This window comes from Euleptes europaea, chromosome 2, assembly GCF_029931775.1.
Source record: "Euleptes europaea isolate rEulEur1 chromosome 2, rEulEur1.hap1, whole genome shotgun sequence".
In the NCBI taxonomy this organism is placed as follows: Eukaryota; Metazoa; Chordata; class Lepidosauria; order Squamata; family Sphaerodactylidae; genus Euleptes; species Euleptes europaea.
Genome location: NC_079313.1, coordinates 127146207 through 127161382, shown reverse-complemented (window position 1 = coordinate 127161382; position 15176 = coordinate 127146207).

Here is a 15176-nt window from a genome sequence, read left to right as displayed (position 1 = left end):
CCCATTGATAAAAGGTCCATCCAGCAGGCCTTGTTAGGTGTGCCATCTCCCCACTAGATTGCAATGAGGATACGAGTGTTTTCGGTGGCAGTTCCCATTGTGTGGAATGGGGTTTCCAAAGCAGGTGCAAAATGCTTGTTCCCAACTCATTCTGGAATTCTTCAGTATTATCATTTGTATGACAGTGCTATGCCCCGCTATAATTAACATCCTTTATGATTTGTGATAGTTCTCTGATTTGCTTCTGTAACACTGTTTTAATGGATTGGCAGCTACCTTGAATTATGAGGAGGCAGGGCATTTAAAAAATAAATAAACACATTCCTCTTTGCATTGGATGGCACTGGTTCCTATATAAGTCTTTTTTTAGTCTCACTCTGAATGCAAATTCACCTTATTCTAAAATTACTGTTGTTACTGTGTTTATAGAGCCGTTCAAAGAGAATGGACAGTTTCACAAAGCAGTCATTGAAATCAGCTCATCAACACTTGAGTACAATGAGCAGTGAGTTACACCAGCACAGGTTTGTACAGGATAGTTGTTCAAAGATTAATGTGATTATCTTAAGTATTATATACTTCTGGGGTTCTTTGTTTTTGTTTTTTTGCAGGACCAAGCAGCTGGAAGAATTTCATTCCCACCTCATCGATGAGCTTGAAAACTTTGAAAAAGATGCACAAGCTTTGAAAAACGTGGAAAAAGAATTTTCGGTATTTGTAATTATGGAGACATAATTGCTTGAGTTCTTTTTAGAGTTTAAATCTAGAGTATTCATGTTTAGGTATATGAAATAATTAATTTAAATCGTTGTGAGAAAAATCAATAGGATCAGCTCTCTTATATTTGTAAGGTTGGCTTTGTTTTTATAGATAGCAGAGTTTTTCTCCAGCATGGATCCTGGTAGAAAGCCCTGATCAGTGGAATTGTGCCGGTGGGTACAACCCATTAGTAATTAGCAAACTAGTACAGAGTGCAATAAAGCAGCAGATTTTAATAGTGGAATCAGCAAATCAAAACTAATATTGCACATGGTAGCAAGGATTTCATCGTGTGTGTTTCTCTTTTGCAGAGTTTTTTAAAGAAGAATTCCCAATCCCTTAGCACTTACAACAAAAATGAGCTACAGAGGTTAGTGTGTTTTCTTATTTCTAACATGCAACAGAGGGATTACATGTGTAGTTCTTTCTCTACTGAATCTATACATCTTTAGATCAAGTAGCTTAATGCTTCACTTCGAATTGAAATTAAACAGTTATATGAAAAGGTTAAGTTGACTACAGTGTTGAGTGAGTAAAGCCAAATATAATCCAGTCACATACTATCATTAGTGTTTTTAAATAGGTGGTACCGTATATACTCGGGTATAAGCCGACCCAAGTATAAGCCGACCCCCCAAATTTGAGGCCAGAAAAGGGAATTTCTTATTGACCCGTGTATAAGCCGAGGGTCAATAAGAAATTCCCTTTACCGGCAATGCTGCGCTCTAAAATGGCAGCCGCCATTTTAGAGCGCAGGGCCCCTGCCCCAGGTTGCCCTCCCTCCGGCCTACCGGGCCCTCCTGACCCACTCCAACCCACCCTGACTTCAGTGCCATCCAAGAGGGGGAGGGGGAAGAGCCCCTGAACCCCCTACTTACCGGGAGACGCGGTGAATCGGCGGCGGCGCGGCCTTCTTGGGCCGGCAGGGGCCTCCTGCCTGCCCAGGAAGGCCCCTGCCGGCCAGAGGAAGGCGCCTGAGCCCGGCGGCGGCGCGGCCGGCAGGGGCCTCCTGCCGGGCCAGGAAGGCCCCTGCCGGCCGGAGGAAGGCGCCCGGGCGCGGCGGCGATGGCGGCGGTGATGGCGGTAAGTTCCCCCCTCCCTCCTCCCCTACCCTACCGTATTGACCCGCGTATAAGCCGAGTTCGGCTTTTTCAGCCCTTTTTTTGGGCTGAAAAACTCGGCTTATACGCGAGTATATACGGTATGTAAAGATCCATTTTTCTTGCTTTTGGGTTAATTTTCTATGTCATAGCAAATATATTTAAAATGATGTTTTGATCTATATTCTTTTTTAGACTTCAGACTCTTAAAACTTCTTTTGAAAAGAATGTTTGCTGTGCTGCTGACTGTGACGAAAATATTTTTAGTTCCGAGGTATGTTTTTTTTTTACTTCTCCTGTCTGCTTTCTTGCATTATATCTCCTGAAGTGAATTTTGATTTCTTTACAGAACAATTTCCCCTTGCTTGGCAGGAAGGAAGAACATACAATATGTACAGTCTTTCAGTGTGCAAGACATGCTGGTGCATATGGGCAACACAAAAATGTTCCCGCAGTAGGGTTCTCCTTACAGTAATAATCCTTTCAGTCAGTGTTGTGTTTTCAGAAAGTGGTTCCCAGTGATCCAGTTTCAAAAGTCAATAATAAATTTTGCCAAAGTAGATTACACAGGAGCTACACAGAACCAGGCCAGTAAACCGGGGTCCCCAATGTGTTTTTAGACCAGGAGCCTGCCACATGTTTTTAGATAGTCCCCGTGGTGCAGAGTGGTAAGCTGCAGTACTGCAGTCAAAAGCTCTGATCATGACCTGAGTTTGATCCCAATGGAATATGGTTTCAGGTAGCTGGTCAAGGTTGACTCAGCCTTCCATCCTTCCGAGGTTGGTAAAATGAGCACCCAGCTTGCTGGGGGTAAAGGGAAGATGACTGGGGAATGCACTGGCAAACCACCCAGTAAACAAAGTCTGCCTAGGAAATGTCAGGATGTGACGTCACCCCATGGGTCAGGAATGACCCGGTGCTTGCACAGGGGACCTTTACCTTTACCATCTTTTTATGGAGATAATTCACAGTGGTTAGCCATGTTAGTCTGTCTGCAGTAGTAGAAAAGAGCAAGAGTCCAGTAGCACCTTAAAGACTAACAAAAATATTTCCTGGCAGGGTATGAGCTTTCGTGAGCCACAGCCCACTTCTTCAGATCTGAAGAAGTGAGCTATGGCTCACGAAAGCTCATACCCTGCCAGAAAATATTTTTGTTAGTCTTTAAGGTGCTACTGGACTCTTGCTCTTTTCATCTTTTTATGCTTCATGATGGCGGAAGCAAATCTTGCCATTTGAGAAGTAATGTATTTTTCTCTGTCTTTCAACGATATGACTAATTTCTCCTGATCTGACCTTCCTGGGAAACGGGATAATATGGTCTGCAAAAATCGGTTACGCTCATCCTCATATTTCGGATATTGGAATGTGATGTGGGATAGATCCTCAATAGATTTTTCATCACAGGAGCATACTCTTTTCCTATATGGGATCCCACTGAAATGGCCTTCCAAGACTGAGAGCGGCAAAATATCTAAGCGTGCCTTTTAGATAGTGGGTATGGCCAGATGGGGCTACTGCCCAGCAGGGCTTTTGATTAGTACTGAGGACCTCACTGGCTGTGCAGATTAAAATAACTTTCAGCACAATTTGCCACCATAGTATTTGGTTTATTCTCTTTCTTTTCTTTTCCGGTGCATTTTTTGACATTACTGTTCTTGTCCCCAGCATTTGGACTTCCTGTATGTGTGTATATGTCTGCCTCCTGCAGTGGCCATTTTGTTGTGGGTTCCACCTCCCGCAGTGGCCATTTTGTGGTTGCACACACCACCCTGTGTCAGAACTCCCAGGGCGCTCACAGGCTGAAAAAGGTTGGGGACCCCTGCAGTAGACCATCTCCTCTATGATGCTGCAGCAATTGTAAATGCTGGTGTCAGCCCTTCCAGTTTCCTGACATATGTACTTATTTCATGCATACATTTGTTGCACAGAGACATTTTATGTGTTGTTTGTACACCTTAACAAGCAAATGTCTGATGCACCCCTGTAATGCTTACACTATCATTATGGCATGAAGACTTCTGCAAACATCTGCTGTCTCTTGTAGCTCTGAAACTGGAGCAGCCCAACTGATAACTGGCAACCTCCAGAATTCGGGTGGTGTTTTTGTGGATGAGTCCCATGGTTTGTTAATTATTTAAATAAATAAAGGCTTCTGTAAACCCAGAATATCCCTTCACAGAGGAAGCTGCCTGGTGTGACACTGAATGATTCCCTGTTCTAGCCTTGCCTCCTTCCATCATCCTCTGCTGGGAGCAGGTAATTCTGTTCCACCTCTGCACAAGGCATGTCTGAAGCATTCAGTCACTTAAGATGCAGAAGCCCTTCTTCAAGCATTACAATCAACCACAGTCTCGATAAATACATGTTTATTTTCTAGCTTTGGTATATACAAACAAGTATCCCCAAGACCTGGATTTTCCAATCACATGGGTGTTGCCCTGTTCACACAACATGGCACCCACACGTAGCGAGAGGATCGGGTTACATGCAGTCTCCCCTTGCATATGGTTGATTGTAATGACTGAGAAGGCCTGGAAATGCCACACTATCTGCAGTGGCTCAATATTTTGGGCTTGCTCCTCTCAGTCCTCAGGCAAGCTCAGAATCAAAATGCAAGGCTTGAACTCTTCCCAGTGTGGGTAAATCTTATGTACTTAAAACAACCCTTTTGACATGAGTGAGTGAAGTAGTCTTGGAGTTTGAATGTTTTTTTATAAATGGAAACCTGGTTTGAATGGTGAATGCAACAGGCGATGGAAATTAAGAGGGTAGCTGCAGCTCTTTTAGAAGGGAAATATAAGAAGATCCCTAGATCAGCGAGGTTTTGTCTGTGTGGGACATAGGACATGGAAACCATCGAACATGCACTGATATGTTGCCCATTCTACCACGAAGTTTGATCAAAGCTTATTTCCCCCCTGCTTGGTACATTTCCTGAAAAGTCAGTTAAGCTTTTGGCAAAGAAGCTCTTATTAGGAGAAGATCCTCAGCTTACGCTCCAAACTGCCAAGTTCTGCGCTGCTTCTATTAAAATACACAGAACTTTATTAGGGAATGATCGTTAAGAGTATTTTACAATTTTATCAATTTTAAGGTGATAATTTTAGCCAGGGGTTGTTTTTATTGATCTTACACCTTTATTTGTACAGGCAGTCTGCGATTCTGCAGTGCAAAACTATTTAGTCTGGAAATTTTGTTGTGTTGGAGTGTGATTGGTCAGTTGACTATTAATAAATTAAATTAAAGAGGGCAGCTGTTTTAGTAGCACAAACAAGCAGGAGTCTTGCAGCACCTGAAAGGCTCGCACGTTTTTATTCTAGCAGACACTTTTGTGGACTGGAGCCCACTTTATCAGACCTGTAGAAATACAGGGGAGAGAGTGAGGGAGTCGATCCCAGCACTGCAAGATGACTGCTTGGGGATTCGGTGCCCTATACATAGACATGCTGCCAGCTTGCAGCCCTCCAGTCGTAACAAGCTGAGCATCTTTCAGAAACATGTACAGTCATTTGCACTGAACCGGGCTTCACTGGCTGGGGTCAAGATTGAGCCAGTGAGAGTAAACTAGGATTTTGGTTATGTTACAGATGCACCTAATGAAAGAAGACATGAAGGCGCTCCAAGAAAAGCTTCTTAAAGAAATGGTAAATAAAATTATGTTCTCATTTTACTTGTTACTAGTTTGTTAGCAAAAACATATTGGGATTGTTTAAAGTAAAATCTCGATTCCTGGGACTTCAAATGATAGCAGATCATCATATGAAAAGTGAGCTAAGATGTTCAAGCAAAGCAGGATACATGTCCAGCATTGTCCTGGAGCATAACCTATTCACATACATTCAGGGAGAAGGTGAAGGCAATACCCTTCTCTGCCCCCACTTCCTCATCAGCTTTGAGATCTGGCAGCACTAACCATTCATTCAGCAATGCACACCTAGTGCAGGTACACTGGGCATTCCCCCACATATGCACCATGCAGGACCTGGGGGCTCCTCACCTCCCTTGCCGTACGTTTTTGCATGGAGAGGAAGGGCGATTGGTATGTCAAAACCTGTTCCCTCTCACTAGTCTGTTTCAGATGGCAACACTTCCCTGGGGTTTCCCCATTATCACTGCTGCTGCTGCTGCAGCGCAAAGACGACTGGACGTCTGCATAGTTTGTTTCCCTGCCTTTCCCCAACTCGAGCACCCTGACCTGGATAGCCCCAGACTAGCCTCATCTCGTCAGATGAACATATGAACACATTAAGCTGCCTTATACTGACTCAGACCCTTGGTCCATCAAAGTCAGTATTGTCTACTTAGACCGGCAGCGGCTCTCCAAGGTCTCAGGCAGAGGTCTTTCGCATCACCTACTTGCCTAGTCCATTTAACTGGATATGCCAGGGATTGAACCTGGGACTTTCTGCATGCCAAGCAGAGGTTCTACCACTGAGCCACAGCCCCTCCCCATCTCGGAAGCTAAGCAGGGTCGGTCCTGGATAGTATTTGGATGGGAGATCACCAATGAAGTCCAGGGTCAAGACACAGAGGTGGGCAATGGCAAGCCTCTTCTGAATGTCTCTTGCCTTGAAAACCTTGTGAGGGGGCACACTAAATCAGCTGAGACTTGACAGTAAAAAAAGCCCCTGAAGCAGTCATACCCCCCCCCCTACACCACCAGGGGCTTCTTCAGAAGTTGGTAATTGACGTACTGATGTACCATTATGTTGAGATGTCAATTACATTTTTTTTTTAAAAGCCTTCCAAAAAGCCCCGTGTGGTGCAGGGTGGGGGATTGTTGCCATGGAAACTGGGGCAGGGAAAATTGCACCAATATGGGTGATACCAGGAAACTGTGGGCTTTTCCTACCCACACAACAGCCATCCTAGCTTTGCTGTAAGCTTTCCGAAACATTGCAGCAAAGCAGTTATGGGGAAGATCAGGAAAAAAGGACAGGGCAATACTGTTGAGAAAAAGGGGAAAACCCACTTTTCAGGAGTATCCATGCTGGGTCAAGCAACCCATTTATAAGCGACCCCAATGTTGTCTTGCTGATTTGAGTCACTTTTCAAGACTGAACATAGTTTCAAATGTTAATTGTTAATACTAATAGATGAGGAAAATGCAGTTGTTTGAATCAGCTTTCTGATTTTATCCCATTGCTTGGATTCTTAAGTTTGTTTAAAAGAAAACCTAACTTGATTGCTTTTTGTCACAGCAAGAAGAAGAATTGCTTAACGTTCGCAAAGGGCTGCAGTCACTTTTTATGGTAGAAGAGAGGAAGTTCTAACATAGTTAAAGTTACATATACAAAGAAAGAAGAGAAGAGAATGTAGATGTTCATACTTCATTTCCGAATTGTATGACCCTTAATTTCTGCAATGTGACGTATCTTAGTTGATTTTTTAATAAACTGCAAAAATCTTCATGAAAATAATCTTCATTACAACAGCAATTTATGTAGATAAAACACCTTTTATGTTAGAAGACATTTTCATTTTGCTAGGATGTAATACGTAAATGTTTTACTTTTAACAGAGATGCAGTTTTCAGTAGAACTCCAGTAAACTGGAGCTATTTCTAGAACATGATAGCCCTGATCCAGCTAAAAATTGTGACTAACTTGATCCATTGATTTCAATAGGACTTTGCCCTCACTAACTTTAGTTGACTTGGGACTTCGTATATGAACTAAACTTGTTCATTAAAATAAAACCACTTGCTGGTGAAATGAGAGGCACTAACATTTTAAGTCTTTGAATATGTTCATAGTCATTCCATTGAAAATTATAAGATTCGCATAGGAGGCATTCTGATGCAGGTTATAACAAGAAATTTGATTACTATTAAGAGCAGATTAAATGGCAATTGTACAAGTAGCTGTCCTTGTAGCTTTCAGTTGTAATTTTTTATAGCCCAAAAACATTTTTAAGTATGTTATTTTGACTATCGGAATGTCAATGTCTATTAAAATAACAAAAATGTATTCTTTGAAATGATTCAAATATTTGTACGAAAGTGTAGCCAAGTTGTTATCCCCACCCCCCACAACCATTTTGAGTCCACAATCAAAGGGAAACTATGTAGAGGGAAACATTTCAGTGAGTGTAATTATATGATGACAAATATTCCCTTCATATGAAATGTTTACAGTATCTGAAAATTTTACCATGTCACAGATTATAACTGTTATTTTCCAGTACCTGAGATTCGTCCACAGTCTTCTGTGCAGTCCCACATTGGGGACCGGCTTGTCGCCGGGAAGATTAGATAGCTTCTAAAGGCTAGAATAGGGGGCGCCGCGCCTACGTGCATGCGTCCGTTTTCCCGCCGAAACGGCGCCCTCTAGAGGGCTGCGCCCCCCCTATTCACTCAGTTCTTTGCCGCCGCTAGGAAAGGACCTTCTGGCTTTGGCTAGTCGTTAGCGAATTGCTACCAACGTTCGTGGTGAATTCTTTTGGAATTTTGGCGATCATGTCGCCCTCTGACACAGTGCTTTTTAAGAAGTGTCAGAAATGTAATACTAAAATGCCTAAAACGGACAATCATACTTTGTGTGTGTGCTGTCTAGATGAGGCACATAATAAGGCTTCTTGCCTTATTTGCCTGCAGTTTACACCTCGTGCCAGGAATGGCAGAGTTGCCAGGCTAAAAGCCTGGTTATATGAAAAGGCATTGTCCTGCTCAGAGACGCCAGGTTTGACTTCGGCAGTCGGGCGTGAGCAAGCGGTCCCGTCGGATCCAGCGTTGCAGTCGGATCCATCCTCATCTGCTGGTTCCAAGCCGTGTACCGAGTATTAAGAACCTAAAGCGAAGAAGGTTTCTTCTGAGCCTGTGTCAACCTCCGGCAAGAAGGCTATGTGCAAGACTAATCATTTAGAAAAGACTGCCAAAGGTACTAAAGTGGCTGGGAAGGCTTCAGCTGCTGTGGAGCCTGCTGTTTTGGAGGATGCCGCTACACCACCTCCTCCCCGTACCCCCTCTCCTCATTTGGGCTCGGTATCACCTGGTTCCCAAGTAGGGTTCCCTGATCTTTCTATGGCAGATCTGGAGTTGGCCAAGTCGATGTTCCTGCCAGCTTCCACACCATCGGTTCCGGTACTAGCATCCCAGCCTTCTACCTCGCAAGCTCTTGGTTCAATACAGGGACAACCCCAGTCGGTTCTACAATTTTGGTGGCCTCAGCAATGGCCTATGCAGAACCCTCCTCAATGGAACCCATACATCATGCCATGGGCCCCACCAAACTACCAGCAGCAATCAGTTGTGTGGGCACCACCTTTGTACCAACCAATGCAACCTAATCCCGGACCTGCGGGAGATTCACAGCCCATGGAAGTGAATCGGATTCCGACAGGGATTCGGATCATGGCCGTTCCGACGTTGGTTCCAAGATTCCTTCAGATCCATCACCTGATGAAGCTTTCAGTGCTTTGCTTCCTGGTTCTCCTAATGAGAATGTTAGAGGTTTTACAGAGCAAATGCTACGGATGGCCAAATCATTAGAGATCGATATCACTTCATCAACTCCTAAACCCAAGGAGAAGACCTTGGCCCCCATCTACACTGAGTCCCCTCTGACTGTGTCTTTGCCAGTTCTAGTGGACTTTATAAATAATGCCAACAATGTCTGGAGTAAACCTTCCACTTGTTTGTCTACTTCTAAGAAGGTGGACAACATATATAAGGTCCAGCCTGAGGGATTTGAATTTCTGTTTTCACACCCACCCCCTTCCTCCATGATTGTAGCAGAAGTTCAAGCGAAGCACCATCAGGGCATTAATTCAACACCTGTTGACAAGAACAGCAGGAAGGTGGATATGCATAGCCGTAAGGGCTATTCTGCCGATGCCCTGGAGTTTCGCATAGCGAATTATCAAGCCTTTATGGCGGCTTACCAAGGTTTCCTATGGAACCTCATGGCCAGTTTCATGGAACACTTGCCTGACGAACAAAAGTCTTTGGCCAAGATAGTCCTGTCTGAGGAAAAGAAGCTGGCGAGTAATCAGATGAATGCCGGTCGGCATGGGTCCGACTGTTCTGCTAGGGCCATGGCAGCCTTTATATCTTTACAGCGCTTTTCATGGCTGCAGTCTACTCATCTCTCCCAAGACGTAAGAAATCACATTGAAGATTTGCCGTTTAGGGGAACTACATTGTTTGCAGCTTCGACAGATGAAGCCTTAAAACAACTCAAAGCACAAAAACAAACCGCCAGGTATATGGGGGTTACTGCACCACCACCCCCTCCTTCTTTTCCACGACCCCGCTTTCCATACAGGGAACGTCAGTCGCAGAACCATTGGCATAGGCAGGGCCAGAACCCTCCTAAACAGTGGCAGCAAAGATCCTACCAGCCCTATCAACAGAATAGGCGTAGGCCTAATAGACCTCGTTCTGGACCGGCTAAACCTTCTTCTCCTAAACATGGCCAGAAACCAGCCTTCTGACTAGGGGATGAGGGTTCTACAGCCCTGGTGCAATTTGGGGATCGGCTGACCACTTTCATCCAGGCCTGGAGCGATATCACTAGTGATATTTGGGTTTTACAAATCGTTGAATCTGGTTACCGTTTAGAGTTTCTTAAGTTTCCCTCAGTTATGGCTCCGCCATGTCCTTCTATTCTTCCTAGGGCCTCGTAGGGTCAATCCTTACAGGAACTGGTTTCTAAGGGTGCTGTTCAGGTGCTACCTGTGGACTCCCTTGGTTTGGGATTTTATTCTAGACTTTTTTTCAGTTGCAAAGAAAGATGGAGGCCTTCGGCCCATTCTTGACCTCAGGCAATTAAACAAGTTCTTGGTTAATAAAAAGTTTCATATGTTAACTTTACAGCATGTCTTGGCTTTATTGAATCCTGATTTGTGGTTTGCTGTTACGAATTTAAAAGATGCTTACTTCCATATTGGAATTCATCCCGATTATCGTAAATACTTACGTTTTGAATTAGGGGGTCAATATTTTCAATACTCTGTACTCCCCTTTGGGTTATCTACTGCCCCACGGGTGTTTACCAGGTGTATGGCAGTGATAGTAGCCCACCTTAGAGCTGAAGGTGTTTCAGTGTTCCCTTACCTGGATGATTGGCTCATTACGGCCCCTACCAGTGATTTCTCACACTCAGAGAATGTTGGACCTGCTGCGAACTCTCGGCTTCTTGGTTAATTTTAAGAAGTCTACCTTAATTCCAACTAGAGTTGTCCAATTTATAGGGATGATGTTAAATGGGTCCATGGGCAGGGCTTTTCTCCCCGAGGACAGACGTAGATCTATTATGAGTTTGGTTACAGCCTTTCAATCTGTTCGTTTCCGCTCTGCTTGAGACATCCAGATTCTGTTGGGCCTGATGGCCTCTACAACAGCAGTGGTTCCATATGCTAGACTCCCCATGCGCCCCCTGCAGAATTGGTTTGTGCGTTGCTTCAATCCCTTTAAACATTCCCAATCAAAAAAATTCTCGATTTCTAGACCCATTCTCAAGTCACTTACCTGGTGGTCTATTGAGGTCCACTTGTAGACTGGTGTCCCTTTCGACATCTTTGTTCACTCTAAGGTGTTGACCATGGATGCCTCCCTATTGGGTTGGGGTGCTCACTGTGATGGACAGTCAGTCCAAGGGCAGTGGTCTCAAAAGGAGTCTATACTCCATGTCAATTTGTGGGAACTAAGAGCTATTAGGTATGCTCTTCTCTCTTTTTCAGACCTCCTCCGGGGCGAGTACGTTCTGCTTCAAACAGACAACACGACTGCAATGAGCTATGTCAACAGGCAGGGCAGCACCTTGTCTCTGTCTCTATGCAGAGAGGCAGTAGCAGTTTGGAACTGGGCCTACTGACACGACGTGGTTCTGCAGGCCACTCACATTGCAGGGACCAACAATGTCCTGGCAGACGATCTAAGCAGAAATTTTTCTCCGTACCACGAGTGGGAGATAAATTGGGAATATCTAGAACCGGTGTTTCTTCAGTGGGGTTATCCCGACGTGGATCTCTTTGCAATGTTAAACAATTGCAAAGCACCAATTTTTTGTTCAAGGGCAAGCCTCGAACCTGGTTCCCTAGGGGATGTCTTCGCAATAACATGGGACAGGGGGCTGTTTTACACCTTCCCGCTCTTTCCCCTAGTACTAAAAGTAGTCAAGCGTATCCAGCAATACAGAACTCACTGTATTTTGGTTACCCCTTTCTGGCCACGCCAGGTTTGGTTTACAACCGTACGGACCCTGGCAAGAAGCAATTGGGTTCACTTCCCTCTTGCACTCAACCTGTTGAGCTTCAACCAGATGTTTCAACCAGATCCCGACAAACTGAGGCTCACAGCTTGGCTGATCCTCCCCCTGAAATAGAATTTTCTACTAGAGTGTTGAATGTTTTAGTCAGTTTTAGAAGACCATCTACCCGTTACTCCTATATTTGCAAATGGGTTAAGTTTGCTAAGTGGGCTAAACTAAGAAGACTGCGTCCTCATTCGGCCCCCTTGCCTGTAGTTTTGGAATATTTACTATCACTTAAGGATAGTGGCCTCTCAGTATCATCTATTAAGGTGCACTTGGTGACCATTTCGGCCTTTCGTACTTGGATAAATGGTGCTATGCTCTTCTCCCACTACACTTCCAAGTTGTTTCTTAAGGGTCTTAAAAATTTGTTTCCTCCTTGCCCTAGGAGGGTAGACCAGTGGTCTTTATCATTAGTACTGTCCAGGCTAATGTTATCTCCCTTTGAGCCTTTGGACAATATACCCTTGCCCATCCTTTCTAAGAAGGTATGTTTTTTGGTAGCTGTGACCTCTGCTAGGCGGGTTGGTGAACTGGCTGCCCTAAAGGCCTCCCCACCATTTATTCAATTTTTTCCTAACAGGGTGGTACTTAAACCGAGTTGTGAATTTTTACCCAAAGTAGTTTCTAAGTTTCATTTGGGTCAGACTGTTTCGTTACCAGTTTTTTCCCCCCAGCCTAGCTCTTTGGCTGAGAAAGCTTTGCATTCGCTTGATGTTAAAAAAGCTTTATTGTATTATTTACAGTGGGTAGCCATGTTAGTCTGTCTGCAGTAGTAGAAAAGAGCAAGAGTCCAGTAGCACCTTAAAGACTAACAAAAATATTTTCTGGCAGGGTATGAGCTTTCTGAAGAAGTGAGCTGTGGCTCACAAAAAGCTCATACCCTGCCAGAAAATATTTTTGTTAGTCTTTAAGGTGCTACTGGACTCTTGCTCTTTTCTACTACTGTATTATTTACAACGTACAAAAGTTTTTAGAAGGTCAAATGCTTTATTTGTTTGTTTTGCTGGACCCAAAAAGGGTCTGCCTGCTTCTTCTGCTTCCTTATCTAGGTGGATAGTCCAGACTATCCAGGTCTGCTACCAACAGGCAGGTGTGCAGTGTCCGGTTTCTCTTCGGGCACATTCGACCAGGGCACATTCTGCGTCTGCTACTTTCCGAGGTGGAGTACCGTTGGACGACATCTGTAGAGTGGCCACCTGGTCTTCACCTGACACCTTTGTGCAACATTATGCGATAGATGCTGAAAGCAGAAAAGATACTGCAGTTGGGAGAGCAGTTTTACATTCATTGTTTGATTAGCAGCTCACTCCCTCCTCCTGGTGAGTAGCTATTCAGTCTCCCAATGTGGGACTGCACAGAAGCCTGTAGACAAAAACAATGTTTCACTTACCTGTAACTGTTGTTCTTCCAAGGTCTTCTGTGCAGGCACACATTCCCTCCCTCCTTCCCCACTGTGAGCTTCTCATTGTCTTTGCTTATTTTCAGATTTGCTTGGCAGGAGAAAGAACTGAGGGAATAGGGGGGTGCCGTCCTCTAGAGGGCGCCGTTTCGGCGGGAAAACGGACGCATGCACGTAGGTGCAGCACCCCCTATTCTAGCCTTTAGAAGCTATCTAATCTTCCTGGCGACAGGCCTGCACATGCGCAGTCCCCAATGTGTGCCTGCACAGAAGACCTTGGACGAACAACGGTTACAGGTAAGTGAAACACTGTTTTTCTTTCATCACTGGCAGCATTCATATCACTTCTGATACAGAGCCAGAGTAAAACAATCTTACATTACCCAAGCAACCATATAACATACACCATCAGTGTAATATCTGTGTGAGATCTCAAAATGAAAATTGATGTGTATGGACAAAATTCCATGGTTTGAGTTTGAAAAACAGTCAACACTTGAGGTCATTCCAGATGGGTCTGGAAAGATGCATACTATGACACCTTCTATAAGCGTTGAGATAAGCAGTGAAACTTGATGTATATGTTTATGACATGATTCTCTGTTTGAAATTTTATTACTGGATTGACCCTCAAATCCTTTTAAAGGGTGAAATTCTATTACAGAGGCTTTTCAGTGAGGCCAGCACAGAATTGAAATAATCTTTATGGTAAACCTAATTTTGTACATGCAGGTAGTATATCTGAACTGATTGAATTAGGAGTAGGTTTTCTCAATGCTCTGTTGTTACAAACTTATTGTTTAATATTTACAGTTGTCTGGACTACTCTATTAGTCAGATGTCAAAGAAGAAAAGAATTAATGTATTGTAGCTTATGTTTCATCTGCCAGGTTGTGGCTCCATGATCACATTCTGACACTGTGTTGTATTTTTCTAGTAGGAACATGGTATAAATTTTTTAATATCCTGCCAAAAATGGGGATAGTTGAAAATTCCCTGGATGCTTTCTGCCACCTGTCATCCCATGGGTGTTCTGATATCTGTGGTCTAGCCAAAAAGGAAGTTGCTTTCAGATATGTTAATGCAAAGGAATCATTTAGCAAGAAACGGGACCCAAGAAGCTGCTGCAAGGGTGCCCAGGGTGGGGTTGAGCTCCCTTCATTGGACCGGTCACAGGAGAAGCCCCCACAGGAGCCTACAAAGGCTCAAAATTGAGGGGGGAGTCCCTATCACTTTCCCCCTCCTTTCTCCCAGCTTCCTCCAGAGAATTCTAGGAAGAGACGCTGGGAGGTCTCCTTATCGGCCCTCTCCTTGGCCCCTATGAAGGTAACACGGCAAGCCGCCATTGGACGACTGCTTTATCCTTGTAACTTGTGGAAGTATGGAACTTTCCATACATTTTGTATATCGCCTGAATTCACTTTTTCCTAAATTTATGGCCTTAATCTAAAAATTCATAAATATAATTGGTACCTAATAGGGCTAAACGCCTTAATCAGTAGTTTAATTAACCACAGCTCCTGTATTAATCAGGAGGGCACAGTTTTAATCAGTATATTAAAACCTGCAATGTTAAGGGCATGCTGGGTTATTTTTGAAGGCACGGGTTCTGATGTATTGCCATAATAGGAGGTTTAAAACAAACATATTAAAGATGGGCTC